Source organism: Felis catus, chromosome D3 (genome assembly GCF_018350175.1).
Source record: "Felis catus isolate Fca126 chromosome D3, F.catus_Fca126_mat1.0, whole genome shotgun sequence".
Classification (NCBI taxonomy): Eukaryota; Metazoa; Chordata; class Mammalia; order Carnivora; family Felidae; genus Felis; species Felis catus.
The window spans coordinates 74620371-74636390 of NC_058379.1; the positions used below are offsets into that span (position 1 = coordinate 74620371).

General features: G+C 38.9%; 1 long non-coding RNA gene across 3 annotated transcripts in view; it reads left to right on the plus strand.

Moving 5' to 3' along the window:
• Positions 1-16020, plus strand: part of LOC109493469 — a 301393-nt gene that overhangs the window by 184688 nt on the left and 100685 nt on the right. For all 3 annotated transcript variants that reach the window (XR_006588431.1, XR_002737096.2, XR_006588430.1), the window contains exon 5: positions 11106-11189. This is a non-coding gene — a long non-coding RNA (uncharacterized LOC109493469). The remainder of the gene's footprint in view (positions 1-11105; positions 11190-16020) is intronic.

Below are 16020 nucleotides of genomic sequence, written 5' to 3' on the forward strand. Positions count from 1 at the left end.
TGAAATGGCTTTTTGCAAGCATTGTCTTCAGTTGATCGTGTTTTCTTTTGGCTTTGATTATGATGTTTTTGTTTATTAGTTTCTAATTTTCATGGAGCCAAATGATATATATTTTTCTTATATTTCTGACTTTTTTGACTTGCTCAGAGAAGCCTTCTAGATTAAAAAAATATATTTCCTGGAGCTGAAAAAATAGAGTCTTGGTCCCCCCAACCCCAGTACATATACACACACACAGAAGCCTGAGTCCATGAGCAAGGGGCTAGCATGTATGTTTTAAAAGCTTTCCCTGGCTGGGACTCATTGGACCTTGATAGTCTCTACCGAGCCTTCCAAATATGACATACTATGACTGTAAGTGATATTTCACAAAAAGGAAAGTAGCAAATGTTTTGTGAGGGGGAAAAGGCACTAGAGGCATTCATTTTTTTAAAAAGGTATGTTTCTGCATCAGGACTTCATAACATACAGAGATTTATAAAGTACGATTTATTCTCACTATTTAGAGAAAAATGGCAAATATAGCGCCATCCCTTCTTGGAGAACTTTGTTGAGATCAGAAAAGGGAGGGGCCAGTCTTTTAACCAAAAAACTAAATATGCCTTCATGATATTAAAAAAATCACTTGGTGAAGGGCATGAAACACGAATGGGTTATTGCTAGGTTGGAAGGCAAGCATATCAAAGGGACAAGAAAGGGAAGAAGTGGGGGGCGGGAGGCGGGGAATGAATATTTAGTAGAGCCTTATTGTCACTGTTATCTCAGAAACACATTTTATCAAAGAAAAAAAAAGCCGGTTAAATTATTACAGACATGTGCCATCCCATCTTCTGAAGTGGTTCTATTAGAATATCCTATTGTTATCGAGGATGTTTCGTAGACAGGATATCTTTTCTGTTCAACATGATAAGGTAGAGAACATGTAGCCAAGTGAAATTATCCAAGTGGCAGAACATTCGCGTATAAAATAATTTATGGTTCACCATAAATGTTGTGAAATCTGGGACTTGTACAATGCTGAGTTATGAATTCAGCCCTTGTTAATGTTTCCTTTGCAATACGTGGTGGGAAACAGCTATTAAAAATACTAGCGTCACTATTTATTCAGATTCCACATCACCAGAATAAATTGCCTGAGAGGAAACATCTTGTTCGTAATGATTTGGAATACAGAGCTTAAAGTTTCATGCGCTGAATGTCTTGCTTTATAATAAGGAAGCATTCATAATATATGTGTGATATTTGTTAGTGCTTAAGATATAGCTAAATGTTTCATGAAAGAGCTATTGTGCACCTGATTTTACAATAAACAGTTAAAACTCCTGGAGTAGATTTGATGCAAGTGGAATGTTTGCTTAGATTTAGCAAAGAGAAATACTGTGAATAATTCACAGGGTGTAATTTGATTCAATACTTTCCCTGGCCTATGAGGTATATGGACCTACTATTTTTCCACGTACTTTTGTTCTTTTCTTCAGGTAGCAGTTCCTTTTGGCTTGTTGGCAATTCAGCTCTGGGGTCCATTGGAAAATAAATTTGGAAGGTAAACTGATGGATCAGAGAGAATCTTGTGGCTTCTCTACATAATCTCAGAGGCCTTCAGGTAGACCACCTGCCATCTCTTTTGAGAAAGACAGTGAAAAAGAAGGAAGGTAGGAGGGCTGAACTCCAATGGCACCCGTTCATTCCTATTCTTCTGTGGCAAAGGTCTCTGCCTCTAACTTCTCCCTCCAGGTAACCAAATGTAATTAGGTGAGAGGTTTAAAGTGAGACCAAAATAAAATGCAAAAATCTGGGGACTTAGGGCCATTATTCCACAGTGTCTGAGTGGTTGTGCATTCCTAACTTGAGCTGTGATGCTCAGGGCCTTCCCTAGGTGTTGTGTAGGGCTCTGTGTCTCTTTTCCTGGCAATTATGTTCAGGCAACATCAAGTTCCAAAGAATATCAGGGGCAGCTTGAAAGGTAAGTGGAGAAAAATGGATAATGGAGAAAATCCAACTATCTTTCTTAGTGATATTGAGGGCTTCCTTTGAAAACAAGTCTTGGCTAATTTCCTTGCCCATTTTTACTTAAGTTATAGGGTCCTAAATGTGTATTTCCATTTTTAGGAATTATCAAACTATAATGAAGTCCTTGGTTATTTCCTTTCTTTGATTTGCTATTGATATTTCTTTAGAATGCAGCAAAGCAAATATTATTTTAAAAGTGGCTAGAGATAACTGATTCACTAAGTACAATTTGAGTCTGCAGATGTTTTTTCTTTCAAGTAGGAGTTGTGCTGAAGTAGGCTTCTGAGAGGTGATTACCAGGCCTATCCTTCTTTGCTTCACCCCATTCCCCCCACCACAAACCACTCAGAAGGAAAAACAGCCCCCAAGGCTTCAAGAAAGAAAGAGCCTCAACTGAATGATAAATCTCCTTAAATCAGAGAAGGGGAAACAACTCTATAGAAAGACATCTATATCAAGAATAGTAAAGCTTTAAAATAATGAGGGAGTGGTGCATAAATCCTTTTTTTATCTGCCTTCATGTGTCTGAGGTGGAGAAAAGAGTACTGAAAACATGTTTCCTCAATGAACACCCTATAGATAGGATGCATTTATCAAAAGCTCTGGGAGCCAGGAGATGTGAATTCTGGTCTTGGCTCCAACACCAATTAGCTAGTGAAATTGGCCCCTTTCCCCTTCGATTTCCTTATGCATAAGCTGATGGAGCTGGTGAGAAGTGATTCTAAAATCCTTTCCAGCTTTAATCTCTGCTTGTTCAAGCCAAGTGTTTCCTGAGTTGTGACCTGAGACCTATCAGAAATGGGCTAGAGTTGAACTACCAGGTTCCAGTGGAAGAACATTTGCTCCTTGTAATGTGATACCAGGTTCAGATATGAACCTGTTGAGAAGGAAGGATTCTGAGGATGGAAGTCTGGTGGGGGGGGGGGGGAGGACTTTATCTAAAAACAGAGCCTGGAAAAGGAATAGTTATTAACTATGGATCCTCCATGGTCAATTAATATGCCATCTTTAATGCCTGTACCACTCTCTGGTAAGCTGAGGACTTCAGGAAGTACAGAGACCTTCAGGGTGCTTTGATGCACCCTAGAGGACCTGTGCTACCAAAGACTGTCAAAAAGTCAAGGTATGCATCATGATACTATCATGTGATAATATATCATGTATGTCACATCAAATTAGATCATACCAGAAGAGTCTCCTAGATTGCAGAGTAGTCCCCTTGGTGTTTTTACCCTATGAGCTCCATGGCCCCGGGGAAGTGGCCTTCAAACTTGTTAATCTACAGATTACTTTAACTTGGTCAAGCCACCCTTATAACCCCGGACTGCTTTTCCAAACTATAAGTGACAAATCCATTTAACTCCCTCTCCCAGTCTTGGCTCCCATCTACCAGAGCAAAATCAGCTAAACCAACCAATCAGACCAAGACCAAATTCATTTAAGTGGGGAAAAAAGGGATATTTTAAATGAGAGAACAAAGAAAAAATGCAACAGATAAATCATTTTATGCCAGAGCCAAAATATAGGCACAGGCATATTACAGACACTAAGATTGAAATCTCCACATATTATCTTGAGGACCTGTGGGAATACACTTTGGGAACGCTTTCCTTAAAGCAAGTTATGTATCCATATATGATCATCTGCAGCTCTGTTTTTCTTTTTTCTTTTTTTTTTTCTGTGTTTTGGTTTATTGTTGTTGTTGTTGCTGCTGCTGTTGTTTTTTTCTTTCTCCCCAGTAGCCAGGAACTTGGGTTCTGAACCAGTTCAGAGGTTCACACACCTCCTTCTGAGTCACTACTTTCTAAGACAACACTTGAATTTTCCTTGGAGAATGTCCATTCAGGCACTGACCAGGATGGAACCTATTTAGCTTATAAGATCTGACAGTTTCATAGCCAAAGGTGGGTTAAGAGGCAGTTCATCAAAGTTCAAATCATGATAAGGAATCTGGCCTGAAATGGGAGATTGGACTTGCCATAAAGGGAGGTATTATTTTGAGAAAGGTTGGCATGTTTATGATTCTTGAGGCTATGTGAGCTCAGTTTTTCCCCTTAAACATCTGCCACAGGTGCTAGGGAAACACTGCTTGTATTTTTGTATGAACATGGTGTAAATAATGTCCACTTTCAATAAACCTTTAAAACCAAAACAGCTGCCATTTGGGGCTTAAAAACAACTTGTGACTTCCCGTAAGTCTGAGTGACCTTATCACTATTCTCCATTTAAACATGTTTCCCCTCCCCCACTCTCACCTTTGGTCTATAATCTTGTAAAGTTCATAGCCCTTGACTCTGTTTTTCATAAATACATGGCAGTGGCTTTAAGAAATAAATAAACACTTGTCCCAGATTCTTGGAGGAGGTGCTGAAGTTGAAACATATACCACTACCCTGGAAAAAACACCCTCCACTTTGTGATTTTTAAAAAATCTTTTTAAAACTCTGGTACTCCCAGGGCCTTTTCCAAATGTGTGTGACTGTCTCTCTTATCTGTGTTGTTTGTTATATATTGCAAGCCACAACAGCTAGCACTTTATCTTCTACATTCTTCTGTGATTCCTGAAGATTTGACCCAGGGCAAGGAAGTGATCTATAAAGCCTATGCATGTTTTCAGGCATCATATGTTTTCTTTCTTAGCCACACAGGATTTTCTTCTTTCAAGTCCAGTAGATTCAAAGTCTGAGGAAGGTTTTCTTTCATGTAGCAGCAGGCTTTTCTCACGTCCTGGGAGTAGATTGGTAGCATCCGAGAGACAGTGGAGTTCTACTCTCACTTTCAATACAAAGAATGTGGTTTATCTCTTTAAAGATTTTATTTCTAAAGATAAGATGTGAAATGATGGAGCAAACATAAGCCAGAATACTTTTGCATGTTGTGCGATTTTTTTCCTGTATAGGAACACTTAATAGCTGCTAGATTAAGGAGGTGTGTGAAAGCTTGCATACTTGGATCACTAGTTTACCCGGTCAGGATCTCTGGGCCAGGCGATTGGGCCCAGTCGTTCTCAACTGGGGCAGTTTTACCTCCCAAGGGACACTTGGCAATGTGGTTTGATTATTATAACTTAGGGAGAGGGCGTTACTGGCATGTAGTGGGTGGAGGCAAGGGTTGCTGCTAAATACCCTGTAATGCACAGGACAGCCCTTCGCAACAAAGAATTATCTTGCTAAACTGTCAGTAGTGACGAGGCTGAGAAATTTTTTGGGGGGGGACATATAACAGTGGAGTGAACACAGGATTGAGCGCCAAGAATTAAAGAAGGCCTAAGAGATTAATTTGAAGCTTGCAATCTTCTAATGCTGGTTTCTGGCCCGCCATGATGCAAAAAAGGGAATCCTTCTTCGAGGTGTCAGAATGGAGTTTGGGGCAGTGGGTGACTTGGCACCCAACCCCAGAAAGCAGCACAGACCTCCCACCCTGTCATCGATCTCTGAGAGGCAGAACCTAACATCTGTGAGAGATATTTCTGTAATTCGCTGGGCATTCCCAGTACCCACCCACCTTGTTCTTTTTTCTGTTTCTTTCCTCCCCTTCCTCCTCCTCCTCCTCCTCCTCCTCCTCCTCCTCCTCCTCCTCGTCTTTCTTCACCTCCCCCTCCTCCTCCTTCTCCTGTTCCCCTTCCCCCTCCACTGCCTCCTCCTCCTTCTCCTCTTCCTCCTCCTCCTTCTTCTGTTACTTGTAAGAACATTTGTTTATAGAGTGAGAAGATACAAGCTAATGGCAGCTATTTATATAATATGGAAGTGTCTAAAGTCTCCTTTTCAATCATGCCCCCATTTTGCTGATGTAACATTGCATCAGCTATATAGTCTGTAGAAGCTGAAGATTTACAAGTGGACCCCGCTCTTTCCCAAAATAATGCATAACCCTGGAAACTTTTTTCCATTTAACAAATATGTGGCGGATACTTTTCAAGCTTAACTCATAAAGATTGACTTTGTAATTTTAAATCTTTTAATTTTTTTAATTAAGTTTTTAAATTTTAATTCCAGGATAGTAAACATGCAGTGTTTTAATAGTTTCAAGTGTACAATATATTGATTCAACAATTCTATACATTACTCAATGCTAATCATGATAAGGGCACACTTTCATAACCAGACTGGGTAATTGTTTTTTTTATTTATTTTTATTTTTTTTAAATTTACAGCCAAGTTAGTCAGCATATAGTGCAACAGTGATTTCAGGAGTGGATTCCTTAGTGCCCCTTACCCACTTAGCCCATCCCCCCTCCCACAACCCCTCCAGTAACCCTCAGTTTGTTCTCCATATTTATGAGTCTCTTCTGTTTGGTCCTCTTCCCTGTTTTTATATTATTTTTGCTTCCCTTCCCTTGTGATCATCTGTTCTGTGTCTTAAAGTCCTCGTATGAGTGAGGTCATGTATTTGTCTTTCTCTGACTGACTAATTTCGCTTAGCATAGTACCCTCTAGTTCCATCCACGGTGTTGCAAATGGCAAGATTTCATTCTTTTTGATTGCCGAGTAATACTCCATTGTGTGTGTGTGTGTCTGTGTGTGTGTGTCTGTGTCTGTCTGTGTGTGTGTGTATGCCACATCTTCTTTATCCATACATCCATTGATGGACATTTGGGCTCTTTCCATACTTTGGCTATTGTTGATAGTGCTGCTATAAACATGGGGTGCATGTGTCCCTTCGAAACAGCATACCTGTATCCTTTGGATAAACACCTAGTAGTGCGATTGCTGGGTTGTAGAGTGGTTCTATTTTTAGTTTTTTGAGGAACCTCCATACTCTTTTCCAGAGTGGCTGCACCAGTTTGCATTCCCACTAGCCAGACATGGTAATTTTTTAAATTAGCTGCATAATATTCTGTAGAGTGAATGTACCATTATTTATTCAACCATTCCCCTCCTCTATTTATCACATTCCTGTTGTATCTAGTGTTTTGCTGTTACAAACAGTGCAGCAAAAAACACCTGTGTACATATTGTTTCAAATATTAGTACTCTTCTGTGTTTAGTAATACTCTTATTTCTGTTGGATTCCATATAGGATGGCTAGGACAAAGAAAAAATTATTGTTGTATTTCTTTATAAGTTGTAACAATATTTGGGCACCTGGGTGGCTCAGGCGGTTAAGTGTCTGACTTCTGCTCAGGTCAGGATCTCATGGTTTGTGGGTTCCAGCCCTGTGTTGGGCTCTGTGCTGACAGCTCAGAGCCTGGAGCCTGCTTCGGATTCTGTGCCTCCCTCTCTCTCTGCCCCTTCCCCGCTTGTGCTCTCTCTCTCTCTCTGTCTCTCTCTCTGTCTCTCTCTTTCTCTCTCAAAAATAAACATTAAAATTAAAAAAAAAAGTTTTAGGGGCGCCTGGGTGGCTCAGTCGGTAAGGCATCCAACTTCAGCTCATCATGATCTCACGGTCCATGAGTTCGAGCCCCACGTCGGGCTCTGTGCTGAGGCTCAGAGCCTGGAGCCTGCTTTGGATTCTGTGTCTCCCTCTCTCTGACCCTCCCCCGTTCATGCTCTGTCTCTCTCTGTCTCAAAAATAAATAAACATTAAAAAATAATAATAATAATAAAATAAAAAAAAGTTTTAACAATATAGCAGCAATCAGATATGAGTGCCCATCTCTCCACAATTTTGCCAGTAAAAGTTATTAGTAATCATCAGGTAATACCATCTAATATGCTAACATCATATATATTGCTAATATATCCTAATATCAAAAAATAGTCCACTATAGTTTCTTGTATTATATATGCATATATGTGTGTATATGTGTATATATATGTACATGTATATATATTACAACATTTGTCCCTTTAATCTGGACCTTATTTTTATGTATGATGTGAAATAAACACCTAATTACATTTTCTTCAAATGGAAAACCAAGTACCACAAACTGTTTATTGTATAGCCTATCAGGTTTCCATAAACTTGAGATATGATCTTTTTCACATACATTTCCATAGTACCAGTGTTTATTTCTGTACATTTAAAAAAATGTTTATTTACTTTTGAGAGAAAGAGAGTGTGAGGGGAATAGAGAGAGAGGGAGACACAGAACTGGAAGCAGGCTCCAGGTTCTGAGAGGTCAGCACAGAGCCCAATGTGGGGCTGGACCTCACGAGCCAGGAGATCATGACCTGAGCCAAAGTCAGACACTCAACCGACTGAGCCACCCAGGTGTCTCTTATTTCTGAACATTTGATTCTGTTACACTGATTAGTTTTAACCTCTCCTAATACCACACTGTTTTGACTCTTACAGTTGTATAATAAATTTTGATATCTAGTAAGACAAGTTGCTCTGTTTTTATTTTGTACAATACACATAATACAAAACTGACCGATTTAGCCATTTTTCATTATACAGTTCAGTAGAGTAAGTATATTCACATTATTGTGCAGCCGTCATCACTGTCTCCAGAAATTTTCATCTCCCCTAGCTGAAATTCTGCACCCATTAAATACTAATTCCCCATCCCTTCTTCCCCATGGCCCTTGATAACCATTCTACTTTCTGTCTCTATGAATTTGATTACCTTAGGTACCTCATTTAAGTGGAAACACACAACACTTGTCCTTTCATGACTGGCTTATTTCACTTAGCATAATGTCCTCAAGGTTTGCACTGTCTTAGAAAATGATCCATTTCATATACATGTTCTAGTATATTTGCATAAACCTTAAATAGCATTCTCTTAAGGTTTTAACATTTATTATACCTATAGCTGAGCCCCTCCTCTCATTTATAGTTATTTGTGTTTTTATTTTTTCCTGATCATATTTGCCATATTTATTCTTTAATTAACAATCCTTTGCATTTATTGAACAAGTAAACTATTTTCTATTTTCTATCTTTGTCTTTATGTACATATATATCTGGCTTTTAATCCTTCCTCTGTCCCTCTCTTCCTCCCTTTCCCCACCCCTGCCCTGGCTCTTTCTTTTTACCTTTGAGTGGGAGCCTTATTTGTTCTTTCACATTTAAAATGTGTGCTTAGTTCACTTATTTTCAATCCTTTTTTGCTTTCTATGAAATTCCAAGTGTCCCTAAATTTTGATGTGTAGTGTTCTGAGTATTGTTATTTTGGAAATAATCTACAGTATATATAATGAAATTCTTTGTAATTCAAAACTAATTAGAAAATGCTTTTAAATTTTCTACAATGGCTACATTTTAATTTGACCATTTTTGATTGTTAATGTTTTAGTTTTATTGCATCATAGCTGTAGAATATGGTTTACATGACTTCTACTATTAAAAAAATCTTTCAAGAATTCTTTTTGTGGTCTAATATATTATCAGTGTTATAAGTGTTCCATGGGTATTTGAAAACGATGTTTATTTTGCTTCTTTTTGCTTGCAAAGCTTTCCATGTATTTATTAAATCAAGCATGTTAATTGTGCTATTCAAATCTTCTTGTGTTTTTTTTTTCTTTTACCAATTTCTGAGAGACAAGTATGGAAATTTCCCATTATGATATTAAATTTGTCAATTGCTTTCTAGATTTTGAACATTTTTAAAAAATGTGGTTTGATTATTGAATGTTAGATAGGCTAGTTTATATCTTCTTTATGTATTATACTGCCTTTGTCTTATTTAATGCTTTTTGCCTTGACTAACTATAATGTCACCACTCCTATTTCATATTATTAACATTTGCCTACTATATCTTTGTCCATCCCTTTGTATTTGATCTTTCTGGAATATTTTGTTCTAGGCGTATCTCTTGGAAACAGATATACCTGGATTTTGCTTAAAGAAAAACCTAATTTGAAATTCTCTGTCTTTGAATTGGGAAATTTATCTGTTGCCGTTTCCTAGGAAAATGGAAACATTTGGTCTAACTCTGACAACCCTGTTTGGTTTTCTATTTTTATGTAAATTAGTTTTTTACCCTTTCCTGGAGTGATTGAGTTTTTTTTACTGTCATTTTTTTGTTTACCCGTTTGAAAGATATACATACTGTTACTATTTTTCTAGGGCTTAAGCTTATTTTTTAATAACACATTTGAATATGTACCCTTTTATCAATCGCTAACATTAGTGTCTCTCACCTCTTCCTTAAGCAAGACAAGACTGAACTTAGCCTGTCTTGTCTTTTCTCCTCTACTTCCTCCTCTGATAGAAATTTCATTTCAACCTTGTGTTCAAGTTTTTTTTTTTTATTATCTTGCCTGTCTTTTAGAAGGAAATATTTGTTAGTAATTGAATTAAGCTTAAAAGTGCCATTATGAAGCATTATTTTGAGCTAATGTTAGTGATGTGCTATCCTTAACTTATCATTGTTTCTTTGATCTCCTGTCTTTCTCTTCTTTGCATCTGCTTTTAATTTTTTCTGGCACAAACTCTTGAATAAGTTTTTTTAAAGGGTGGTGCATTTTCTGAGTCCCTGAATATCTGTAATTGGCTTTACAGAGTTACTGGGCTTAGGATTGACACCCCAAATCTTTTACCTTACAAACTTTGAAGATGTTTTCCCATGATATTTTAGGATTCCCATTTTGATTACTTTTTTGAGTGCCATCACTTGTTCAGTTATCTGGCTACTCTATTTTAGGCATAATATTAGGCTACAGGAATTCACAGAAGGTAACACTGATCTATAAATAAATGTCTGTGGGAGGAAGAAGAATGAGTAACTGAGTGTGCTGGGGTGGGGAGGAGGGGTGGGTCTCCTTTGCAGAGGAAATATTGAAACTAGACAGTGAAATTTACTACATAAATTTACTACAGAATCCACAATCTCACCTACTCCACTTTCTGGTTCTTATATTGCAATGTCAGATAGACTTAAATTAGATACATCTAGACCAAATGAGAATTGCATAGATTTAGAAATAAACATATCTTCCTCCCACCCCCCCAAACCAATTAATCTTGTTCTAGCATCTAGCATGTATAACACCCCTCCCCTTTTCAGATTTCCTAGGCCAGTGGTTGGCGAACTAAGGTGTGCCACCTACTTTTGTAAATAAAGTTTTATTGGAACAGCTATGCTCATTTGTGTCTGTGCTGTTGGTGGCTTCTTTCATGTTAGGACAGCAGACTTGAGTGGCTGCAACACAGACTGCCTGGCTCGCAAAGTCTCAAGTATCTACTCTCTGGCTCTTTACAGAAAATGTTTGCTGACTGCTGCTCTAGGACGTTCATCAACACAGATGACCAGGGCTCACACCAGTGTTCCTGAAAGCCAGTGAAGGTAGGTTACACCAGAAAATCTTGACTTCCTCATGGTGGCTGATGACTATATTTATAGATACAAATCTGGCAACTCAGTCGGCCTGTATTTTACGTGGAATGATGCTGAAGCTTATCTCTCAACATGCACCGTTGTTAATAATAACTTGCCCTTTAAATGATTTCCTTTCTTCATTGTTGTTTTTTTCTCATGTTCTAGGAGTTGTGCAATTCAGCATTGCGATTTTCATTTCTTTGCGTGATGTGAGGGAAGCTGGCATATTTGCTAATGTGCTGTTGTGTGGGCTCGGGCTGTTGATTGCTTTTGGCCTAGGTGCTGTGCCGAGCTCCAAGGTTTGGCTTTGTGAACGCTGCCTGGCAAAACGGAAACATTTTGTGAAATTTCACAAATGTCACATGCACCCGCACACACACACATTTTAAATTGCAAAATTCTCCCCCTTGGCGCACAATTTTACCCAGGTTTTTGTGGCTCATAATAAATCTTTAACTATCTTCAGTCCTACAGGAGCACTTTCGTGGGTTGACTTGCTTTTGCTTTGATAAAACTTGCACTTAAAAGTCCTCGGTTTCTGGGGTGTTTGTATTGTTTCGCCTTTCTCAAAAATTTAGTGTGATCTTTTATTCCAAAAGTAAAGCAGCTTTATTTCAAGCCCAACTGTTGTCTCAGACAAAGATTCCTGATTTAATTCCCAGTGAATATCATTTTCAAGAGGGGTACCCGTAGAAACTGACCTCACAGCATCACCTTCCTAAACTGAGAATGAGACACAGGCAGTTGAATTCAGAGAAAAACTGGGCAAATTACATTCTTTTTGTGCGTAAATTAAAGCATCTAAAAAACTGTAACAAGAGTGCTTGATCCCAGTGAAAACTCTTCTTGATATATTGCGGTACTTTTCCTTTCTGGGTAGCTAAGAGCGCTTCAACAAGTCTGTCACACAGAGGAGGGTATAGGTACTATTGCCACTGGGTCACAGATGACGTTACGTTATGGTGAGGTAAGCTTTTACTTAAGGGTATTCAAGATGTCAGTGGGGACCAGGCAGTCTTTAATTTTGTGGTTGGTGTACCTGTTTTAAGGATTTGGTCAATTTTACGATATCCCCTCTGGTTCAAGAAAATTCTTCTCATTTGACTCCCCTGATTTGCATCTCTCTCTGGGCTTCACACTCTGTAGTTTTCTGGCGCTCAACTTACTGAGACGTTACTTCTGACAACAAGCCCCTATTTTCCTTCCTTCAGCTTGACCCCAGGGTCCTCGTGCCTGTGAACTTCCATACCGGTGGCTTTGATGAGATGGCTTGGCTGCCCCATGCGGTAGCTGTGTCCTTCTTGCTTTAGACATACAGGGTAACAATAGTCGGGCAGCCCTCTGGATCCAAAGCGCACAAGTGCAACCAGGCCAAATGGGACAGGCTCAGCCACACCATTTGAAACATCATATTTACTGGAGAGCAGACAGTGCCCTTGAGAAACTTTGAGGAGAAAATTAGTGTCTTTATTTTGTCAGTTACAGATCTGGTCCCAACTGTTTGGTGAAGAAAGGATCGAAACATTCCATTCAATCATTGGAACAGTACCTTTAGGTAATGCTCAGTGTTCTGGGATAATTGCTCAGGGCCTCTCAGGATATGTTAGAGTTAAAAGTGTGTGCTCAGGAGTCAGAATGTCTGTGAATTTGCCACTGAGTAGCTTTGTGACTCTGGACACATTACATAAGTACTCTGTGCCCTGGTTTCTCATGCGTAAACTAGAAAAAGAAGTATACCTCTGTGCGGTTTGATTGGATAGTCACTAGACACTTATGCTCGTTTAAATGTAAATTTAAAGTAATTAAAATGAAATGAGAGTAACAATTCATTTTTTCAGTTATACTAGCCGCAGTCCAAGGATTCACTAGTCACATGTGGCTAGTGGCTACTGTATTGGCGAGCACAGAATAGAACATTTCTATCGTAAAGTCTATTGGACAGCACTGGTCTACATCACAGAGTTATAATGAGCAGTAAATGAGTTTGTACATCTCGAGTGCTTAGAACAATGCCTGGCATGTAGAAGAGGTCCAATATATTTATCATTATCATCATCTTCGCCATCACCATCATTGTTTCCATACGTCTTTTCCTTCTTAGATCCTCTTAAAAATGTTGGCTGGGTCTGCTGGGAAAGGGTATAGTTACTACACTTCTGGTTACTAGTTTTTGTACAAATGTTTTATTTCCTGTAAAGTCTGGTACATTTCCATATGACAGGATTCTTATCTGTAAAGAGAGACACCATCGTATTATGACTATGAGTAAGGGCTGTAGAGTACACAGGCCTGTTTTGAGTCCCAGTTCTGCCACTTAGTAGCTGTGCCACCTTAAGTAAATTATCCATTCTTTCTGTGTCTCAGTTTCTACCTAAGTAAAATGAGGATAAAATATAATAGAACCCCTCAAAGTTCTGGGAGAATTAAATGAGGTAACCTGGACCTGGCATTGCAAGGTCTCAAAAAAAAATGTCCTCTCACCGATATTATTATTTCTGCCCTGTTCTCATCTCCTCTTCAGGGGAAGTGTTTGGCTCACTCAGCCTCCTGGGGAGGAAAGGTGTCAGAGTCCTCTAGTCTTCACTCAGCCTCCTGGGGAGGAAAGGTGTCAGAGTCCTCTAGTTCTTCTGGTCTTTGAGGTGATGTCCCTTTGCCCCTTTGCCCCTTTGCTGGCATTTGGGAGTGAGATTTGTGGTCGATTTGATCTGTAGTTCAGTGGGTCTATAGTCCTTCCTAGCTGACGTGACCATTCCTTGGCTCTCACTGGTGCTATAGACCCATTGCATCTCTGCCATACCTTCCTTTTGGTTTCTGGTTGGGTGGTCACATCTTCCATTGCAAGGTCTCACTCCATCTTATCATGGCTGGTTCCTGGACATCCCTAAGCTTTTCAACTCCATTTGGGAGAGCTTCAAGAGTTTCTGGGCTCCATCCATGCTGGACCCACAGGTTGATTTCAAGCTCTGAAACAGATCTACCCTCCATACCTCCTTCAATTTACCTAGCATACCATTCCCTTCCTCCAGTGATTTGAGATGGAGATTACCTCCATCCCACCTGGCAATCCATTTTAGCCCATGTGTATACTCTTAGAGGATGAGGTCATCTAAGGCAGGTCTCAGAAGAAATGAGATTTCTCGTAAGACATTCTTTAAGACTAACAGCTTTCCAAAGTACCTTGAGGAGCCTTTGGATCATCATCTCCTCCCTGGGCCTGGAGATTCCTTAATAATGATTCCACTACCCATCATTTAGTCATGACTTGAGGTTGGAACCTGACTTTGGGCATGTGTATCCAGACATAGTAAATGACCTCATGCCTATGGATCCCAACCTTAACTGGTAACTGGAATTCTGAATAAGTGTGGTAGAAATTAGCATGTCAACAAAAGAGGGCAAGAGATAAATGCATCAAACACCGTGGAAGTAGAGTTAGTAGGTCTGGCCACTGGCTAGATGTGGGAGGCAAGGTAGAGACGATTCAAATCTGACTTCTAGGTGTTGCACTTGGTGATTGAGAAAACCAGAAAGAGTTTTTGTGCTGTCCTCCCAGTTGGATCTGCCCCTAAAGCATGGGACCCAAATATTAGCTATGTAATATACCCTTGCTGATGATGTAACTGTGATGGATTTGTTTTCATAGGTTCTGAGAAGACAGGTCCAAGGGCAATTGTACTCTAAAAGTGAGGCAGACATTTATGAGACTGTATATGATATGTAAATATAACTGGGTGGAAAATGTAATATTGGACATCTTAACTCTAATATCAGGAGTTGAGGTTTTCAAATAAAGCCACAAGTAATCGAAATTAAAAAAAAAAGATTCTCTCCAGGGTGGCTTGATGATGTGGGTAAGGTACAGCATCATGAGTTTAGAGTCCAGTGACTATCACAGAAAGGGGAAGTTGCTTTTCTCTTTCTTAAGAGAGAATTCGCATGGTATTTATGATTTGGGGCACTGCCATGAAAGAGTAATGTGTCCCCAGGTGCACATGAATATTATTTGATGATGATGAACACTTGATGAATAACTTTCAGAGTGTTGTTTATAACTACTCTGGTAATAGTAATTATAGATCCAAAAGCAAAAAATCCTGACTATTAGATTTAAGAATAAAAGGTTAAACCTCATATAAAAGTGATCATTTTTAGTGGTTGTGGAAAAAATGTTGAAATGACTACAGGAACATATGGGGAACTACCAGCAGACCAATTCATGTGTTGCAGCTATTTAACTGAATTACAAATGCAAAATGCATTCTTTTCCCAGTTTCATTCCATTTAAACCCAAATGGCTATGTGAAATGGTGTCATACACCTGGTGAAAAGCTTTGCTTTTTAAAAATCTTATCGCTTCACCAAAGCGCCTGGTGTTGAACCAACAACAACATTCTTTCTGTATTTTTAAAACAAGTTTAACCATTTTCCAGAATATCCACTTCTCTTTGTATGAAAAAACGAAGCGTCACAAGAAATTCAATTCAACCCCCTTTTCTCCCTAATGGTTTTATTGGCATCAATGATGATGCGAGTCACTGTTAGGAAAGCAAATGAGGGGGGATTTTTTTTTCCACCTTAAATCTAGGAAAGAATATTTTGTTGTGGTTATAAGTGGAAGACTGTGTTATAAAACAGTAAGAAGTGCTCGTCCAAACTGCTAAGAGAACGTGACGAACAACAGAGGGATAAAACCCACAAAGTAAAAACTTTGAATTGTACTTAAGAGCACAACCAAAGAGAAACAGAAATAACAGTTAGTTGAGGCAGAAAAAAAAATTGAACTCTCTTTTATTTTATT